Below are 8,178 nucleotides of genomic sequence, written 5' to 3'. Positions count from 1 at the left end.
TTCTCTAAAGAGACCAGAAAAGCTTTTCAATGACATCTTCCCTTAAGGATGCAGTACTATTTTCTTTGACCCTGAAATGATCTCTGACAGGAGGATTCTCTGGACTTCTGAATCTGTGAAGAAAACATTTTAGTAAGAAATGTATTTATAATTTTCTAAACTCAAGGAATAATGAAGCATAGTACAGAATATTGTGCATAGGAGCCTGATTTTCTAGACTGCAAAATATTAAATTACATATAGTCACAAATATTATTTTAATACCCTGAAAATAGACCTCACGTATTTTCAGTGGATAATTGAGCTGTGTGTGTATTTTAGGACAAATATCGGGAAAAGTCATGTTCAATACCAATGACTATACCATTTAAACAATGAAAGCATCAGGTAAGTAACAACATTTGGACAGCAAGTCAATATGACTATGAAAGGTCTCCAATAATGAGCAAACTCTGACCAATACACTGTTTGAGTATTTGGCCTTCCTATTGACAAAGGTTGCTTTCAATCACACTGTATCTATTACCATATCAATCATCACTCTAAATGAATACAACATGATCATTGACGAAGACATCACTTAAGCAGAGAAACTAAAGGTTCTATAAAAGCAAATAATGAAACTTTAGTTGTTCACAGCATGAATATTAGAACTAATCCTTAATCATTCCTATTTTGTAAAGCAAACAAATTGAAGCAAAAATGTTAACTCCATTTCTTGTCAGTAACATGAAATAAATGGAAATTGATATCACATTCTTAATTATTAAACATAATGCAATCCAGTACTTTGTTTGCTACACAAATTAAGATATGGAATTGAACTGATGAAAATGATTTACGTGCAGGATTAAAATATTGGCAGCTTTATAGAGTGAAATGTCACTATACTGCTGTACCTTCAAGTTTTACATTTCCTCCTTTGAATCCCTGTCAGCTCTCATGAACACAGCAGACTTTAATCAATGCTTGCAGTAGCCATAACATAACACTGAATATTTTACCTGTTTAATAATCAAAGCACTGCTTAGTACGCATCAAAAGCAGAAATGACAAACATATATATTACAATTGGCAAGGTTACATTTAAAACTGCATTAAAATTAAATTCTCATGCATTGCTCTTTCCTACCATGTTTTGAAAGCAACTGGTATTTTATAGCATCTTGATGTAACCTAAAGCAATCAAATTGTATTTAGGATGACACAAAGGTAACAAAATGATGAGTTCACATATTTGAATCAGTTTTTCATTTGTATGACAGAAAATATTTAAGGGGAATATATATGTATACGTATATGTATATGTATATATGTATATGTAATATATATGTATATGCATATATATAATCTGCTTGTGTACTCCAAACAGTGGGAGTGAGATTATAACTAACTATTTTGCTGCACTTTTTGTAGATAATCAATACAAAAAATGACAGCAGAATAGGAAAGGAAGAAAAGTCTATCATCCAGATATTATTGCAATTTGTTCTATGTATGAAACAACATTGTAGGAAGCTAAAATATATTCTGGAATGAGGACATAAGGACAGAGGCTGTATGAGTTTAAGAAATTAAACAAAAAAATCTGTGAGAATTTTTTAAGGATTGTCAGACACATGAAACACAGCTATAAAATTTCAAACCAAGGCCATTAGTACAATACAATCGGTTGAAATGTTTATAGAAAAGAAAAACAAAACAAAATACAAACTACAGGATATTTTAGCATAAAGCACCAAGAAGAGATTAAAGGCTAAGGTAAACTTGAAAACCATTAGGGATATTTTTTTTTCTCTAAAACAATTTAATCAACGTTATTTTAATTAACTAAGTTATTCAAATTCTAAGATATTCTTTCAAATTTCCAAAAATGAACAAAATGTGAAATAATCCCAATTCTTTTACATTATAAACAACTTAAATTAAAAATTGATTAAAAATATATTTTTGCTTTAAATGTAACTATTTTATACAGAAAATGATTTCTAGACCTTTAACAAAGTGGTATAGAAGAAGAAATGCTCTGTATTTTGGAAATATATTTGAAAAGATAAAAGAAAAAGCAGGTATACACGAACATTGTTGGTGCCATTCAGCACTGGACTGGACTTATTATCTACTGGATTCATATTTTCAGTTTTGTTTTGCCTATATGAATGCTATAAATATATAAAATTCTAAGAATATAGAAAATATTCTGGCCCACATAGTCACTCTCCTCACTGCTATGACACTCAGAAGAAAAGCCTGATTTTTCCAGCATTATATCTAGCTTTATCAAACTTTATATACACCTGTGCAGGACAGCCAATTTCAAAGCTTAGAATAGAAGTGACTTACTTTCCTGTCTCCAGTTCTATGTCTGATCACATAACAGTGACACTTTTATAATATAAAAACTATGCAGAACATTCAAAAGGTTCATTAAGCTAACCTCTGTTACAAATGTAGTTTACTTTTTACTTTTACTGTACTTGGACCATTGCAGGTGCCAGTGTTTTAGGTAAGCAAGAACTGAATGCTGCAATTTTTACTCCAACTTCATTTTTCTCACAGCCAGAATTTAAAAGGACAAAGTAGACAGAAACAGGATTGATTCCCACACACATTACAGCACTTTGGTTCTGTTTCTTGCAACCTTTAATTTAATGTTGAATCGGGCTAAATCTTGCACAGAATCTTTATTCCACAAATCCACTGCGATTCATGCTCCAGTTGCATGGTATTCCTTTAGGTATATAAGATACCTTAAAGGAAAAATCCTTCCCAGTATATCTGTGTATGTATTGCTGCTCCTACTCGTCTTTAAGAAGACAAACATAATAGTACTGATGATAAAAGTAATGACTTGACTACACACTGAAGATTAACAGAGTGAAGGATGCTTTTCTTTTATATATAATAGAAACATAGAATGGATTGGTCTGAAAGGGACCTTAAAAATCATATGATTTCAACCCCCTCAAATGGACAGCATTGCCACCCACTACATCAGGATGCTTAATGATCCAACCTGACATTGAACTCTTTCTAGGCACTCTTCCTACAACTTCCTGAAGGGAGGTTGTGATGAGGAGGGTTTTGGCCTCTTCTCCTAGGCAACTAACAGGACTCGAGTAAATGGCCACAAGTTGTACCAGGGGAGGTTTAGGTTAGACAAAAGGAAAAACTTTTTCTCTCAGAGAGTGGTCAGGCACTGGAATGGCCTACCCAGGGAGGTGGTGGAGTTGCTGTCACTGGCAGTATTCAAGAGGCATCTAGATGAGGATCTACAATATATGGTTTAGTGGCTTGTGGTAGCAGCGGTAATAGGAGGAATGTTGGATTAGATTTTCTTGTAGGTCCTTTACAACCTTGTGACTCTATGACTCTAGGACTCCATGACTCTAAAATCCAATCTAAATCTTACCTCTTTTAGTTTAAAGCCATTACATCCTTTTGTAAAAAGCTGGTCCTCCTGTTTACAAACTTCCTTCAAGTAATAAAAATAGCAATTATGTGTTCCTGGAGCCTTCTCCAAACTGAACAAGATGGGGATCTTCTTGATCTCTTCTTGTTGTCCCAGATGTGGATTTCTGGAAGACCTCAAGCTTTTGTAGAAAGATTGTTTAGGTGGCAAATCACTACAGGAGTGCCTCTCAGTGGGGAAATCCCCAACTACTAACATCTACTAACATCCTTTGGTTTTTTTTGGTGGTACCAGTTTTGACTTCGAACCTTATTTGGACCAAATTAACATGGTTGTCCCTTCCCAGGTCTGAATCATTACATTGTCTCCTCACCCAGAGCTTTTTTGCTAATTTTTAACAGCATTTTGGAGGTAAGAGGAAGACTTCTTTTTTTTTTTTTTTTGTTCTGAGCAGAGACAAGAGCCCAGTCTCCCTCATCTTGAATGTTTTTACCATCTGTCTCCTCAAGACTGAAAGCAAGCTTAGCTTATTTTGTTTGTAGGTACCTATGACAGGGCTGTTGATCTGCATATGACACTGTCAATGTGTCTCTCTAGTTACTGAATACTACACTGCCTGATGATTTCCTCACACAAGCTTTAAAAGTTGATCAAACTGGACACACCTGCACCCATGACATCCCTCTTCTTCCCTCAGCACCCAGAAGACTTCCAGATTCCAGAGTTTCCTGAAACTGAATGTCAGAGCAGCTCTGTTTCTCCTCAGGAGATCTGTCTGTGTGCATATTTCAGCCCAGAAAGGTTGCAGCCTCTATGTCAGCCCAGCTGTTCTGGTAAGTGGTCATCTGTTTGTTTCAACAGAATAAGAATCTCTGCTACTCTCTGTTACTCTAAAGAGTAAGTGGGCTGGCTACAGGCAGTTATGCATTAACAGCACTGTTTTTTGTTGTTGTTGCTTTGTTTTTCTTTTTTCTTTTTCTTCCAGTAGCATAGTCAGGAATTGAGATGAAATTTTAAAGCTTAGGATGAAACCACAAAGCATGATATTTCCTGTTGAGACCCAAGCTGATACAAGCTAAAGCAACAACATCCCCTACATCACCACTTGTATTCTGCTGACAGAATGTGTGGAGTTCATTTTCCAGAACTACCTTAGAGTTTGTTTTAAGGAAAATATTTTATTTTTTTTTTAATCTTTCAACAAAATATTTTTATAACATAAGAGCAGTTTATTCATACCATTTCTTCAACATTAACAGTGCTGGCACTTTAATCCTAAGGTTAAGGTTAAGGAAAAGGAGATGTAATCACTATTAGAGAAAGAGACAACTGGAGGCTGAGCAGCTTGAGGGAAGTTAAGGCAGTATTACAGGATTATGTGATTAATGTCGTGGAAGACCTGTTCTGAGAAAGTCAGTGACCAGAAGACAGTTTTTACTGAGTAGAAAGTAGTGCATTCTGCTGGTTAAAGCACAGTCAATGACCCAAAGACTCGCATCAGGATTTGAAGACAAGTGAGAACAATATAGCCTGTGCCTCTAATGAGTAGAAAAAAGTGGACCAGAGCGAAGGGACAAATTCACAACAGTTCTGGAGTGGTTAAGAAAAGTTACAAAGCACTTGAAATGTTATTTTCCACACCATTCACAACTACTGGACAAGATCTAAGCTTATCTTATTCCGTATTCTACTACTGGACATTGAGAACACAACTTTGACCAGCAGTTAGATGATAGCTCCTCAAGACTTCATCTTTCTCTAGTGACTGTTTTTCCCTGCATCAGGACTCTTGACTTGTAGTCCCTACCCAGCTGAGTCCACCATATTTTCCACTCCCCTCTTGGAAGGGAGGCAATCTCTGCCTTATTAGCCTTCTCTAAAATAAGGAGCCATTTAGAAAATAAATAGCTGTGGTACTTCAGAACTCGCCAGGACTTAAATATGCTATTGACATTCCAAACCAATTTAATTTCAGATTTTTCTTTAATACAGCTTTCTAGAAAATAGTTTTATTACTATGTCTATTAAAAATGCCCCTTTATCAAAGTCTTCTAATAGTTCTGTGACTGGTCTAGCTCTAACATAATGCAGATTGTATCAACAGCTTGCCAAATAAGTATGGTCCGGTTAATTTAAATGGGCATTTCATTTTTGCTACCTCATACTCATAACAGGATATATGATCTACTATGTCTGACATGGAGAATCTTTGATATTTATTTATTTATTTATACTTCTAAAGCACTGCAGACTTTTGAGTAAATCAACTGAGACTCTCATGTCATGAAGTCCCACACAAAAGTTGAAAATTAATTATTCACAATAATAGTAACATATTTCTCTTTCCATTAAATGATTGCAAACATCTTTTCAAAAATTAATTAGTTATGTTTCAAAAGATGCACTATAGTAATGTGGCAGGAAGTTTATATCTGTTTTTATATTTGCATATGTCAAGACAAAGCCAAACAATTCATGATCAACCTAAGAAAATATCAATGAAACTCCCTTTGCTGGGAGTTTCCAAGATTCTGATGAACTGCTGTTAGAACCAATGGGAACTACAACATAAAAGTAATCCAGAGTTTCCCATATATTTTTCTTTTGAGAACAAGAGTTAAGGGATGAAAAATTATTCCCATCATACAATTTGTCTAGGACTAGGGCTCTTTTAAGATGTTCTGTTCCTTAGTCGTAAACCAAAAGTGACTTAAAGAACTCTCAGTGAGACTGTCTGTGTCAGAAACAGAACTTGATAGAACCCCAAACATCTACTATCTCTATATAAATGTCCTTCCCCTCATAACCAGTGTTATGAGTCTCCTTCCTTGCTGATCTTCAAAAGCCATCTGGACATAATCTTTTGAAACTTATAGGAATATCTGCATGTTGGAACACAAAGCAATTGTGCATTGAGTGCTGTAAAATGAAATGCTAAATTATCAGCTGTGTATTTGTGGAAACAATATTTACATTCATTATGTTCCCTTAAAAAATATGTAAATTTTTTAGGTTTAAGATCCTTAGTCCTAGGAATCTCATGGATGTTCAACCTTTTGCCTGGCTGGGCTGGACCATTCGGCAGGGAAGAGTTAGCTCCATGATGGACTGACTGTGCTAGACTGCATACAGCCTACAGGACATGGGTTGTACTTGCCTGCTATAAATCATGAGGAGAATTAGGACTGGGACTAAAAACAACCAGAGCAGGCCTATGCTGAATGATGGAACACATTCAAAGAGGTCTGAAAATGAAACCTCATTGCATTTGTGGATTTAGCCCTTCTGGATAGATGCCAAACCCCGAGCCTTCTGCCAGGTGTCACTGTTTGTATTTTCCCAATGGGAATGAATAATTGGCCAGTTCTTTTGAAACACAGGTGGGGGAGATGTGAAGGTGACAACAATATATTGTTTCTGACATGTGTCTAATGGAAAACACATAAACAAAAAGTAAGGGGTCTCCCAAACAACCGTGTTCTATTAACCACAGAAGCAACAATGCTTCCTCTGGAGTTTGCTCTTCCATTGTCCAAGAGTCTCACAATCATTTTCTTGTTTTATTCAGAAATGACAGGTGAATGACAGAGTACAGTCCCATTCAAGGCTATTTTGTTATTAAAACGTCACTTTTAGAAAATAAGATATAAAGTTTCTGTCTTTTCAAGTTGAAGAGGACCTATAACTTGTGTAACCCACTTCTTCTATCTCAAATCCAAGTTTTTGCTACCTAAATGGTGAGGTTGAATCAAATATATTCAGAAGACAATTGCAAATTTTTGTTCCGTGTCGAAGTGTAGACAAAGCATAAGACTGACTAATAAACCACAGTCCCCCATGTCCTTCATCTGTAGATTCCTGTTAGATTATATTGAGAAGGCTGAAGTTTGATATAGTTATTTCCTGGAGAATTTCATAAGCTAGGAAAAAAATGTCCAGGTGGTTTACAACAATTTCTGAAACTTGCCTGTCATGTGTGTGCCCTGTTCCCTTACTGCCTTTCAGAGAGATGAGATGATAGCAGCAGTAAATCAGGTTGCCACTTTCAGAGGCAAGGTATCTTACAATGCCTGCAGAAACCAAGCTTTGCAGATGTATCAGAAACAAAATTAAAATATTAACTTACTGTAGATCATGTCTCCTAGTTCCTACAAAATTTGGATGCATTTCCTTGATGACGTACTGTATCCAATTGCATTTAACTAGTTTTCAGACTATCAGTTCCTAGATATCACCTTAATACAAATGCATAAGACCTCTACTCAAAACTCCCCATGAAGGAATTTCAGAGAGAATAAAACCTAGAATTCATACACTAAAGTCAAAGGAACCTCAGTGCCTAATATGTACTTCCTCTCCATCCATCAACACAATCTTTGGAGAAGCCTCTTGTTCTGTTTTCTTTTCTCCTCCTGATCTCTAAATAATCCTCCTCTCTTTTTGTATTTGCAAGCCTCTGCTCTCCATGGTTTCAAGCTGCGGCAGGGGAGATTCAGGCTGGACATTAGGAAACATAACATCTCGGAAAGGGAGGTGAGGCACTGGAACGGACTACCCAGGGAGGTGGTAAAGTCGAGTCACTGACCCTGAGGGAGGAGTGATTGGATATTATGTTGAGGGACATGGTTTAGTGGGAGCTATTGGTAATAGGTGAACAGTTGGACTAGATGATCTTTTAGGTCTTTTCCAACCTTGGTGATTCTATGATTCTATGATTCCAGGTGAGCTTCCTCAGAGATAGGTGGGCAACCTATTCACGCTGCTTC

Source organism: Coturnix japonica, chromosome 2 (assembly GCF_001577835.2).
Source record: "Coturnix japonica isolate 7356 chromosome 2, Coturnix japonica 2.1, whole genome shotgun sequence".
NCBI lineage: Eukaryota > Metazoa > Chordata > Aves > Galliformes > Phasianidae > Coturnix > Coturnix japonica.
Note: the sequence above shows the minus strand (reverse complement) of the source record.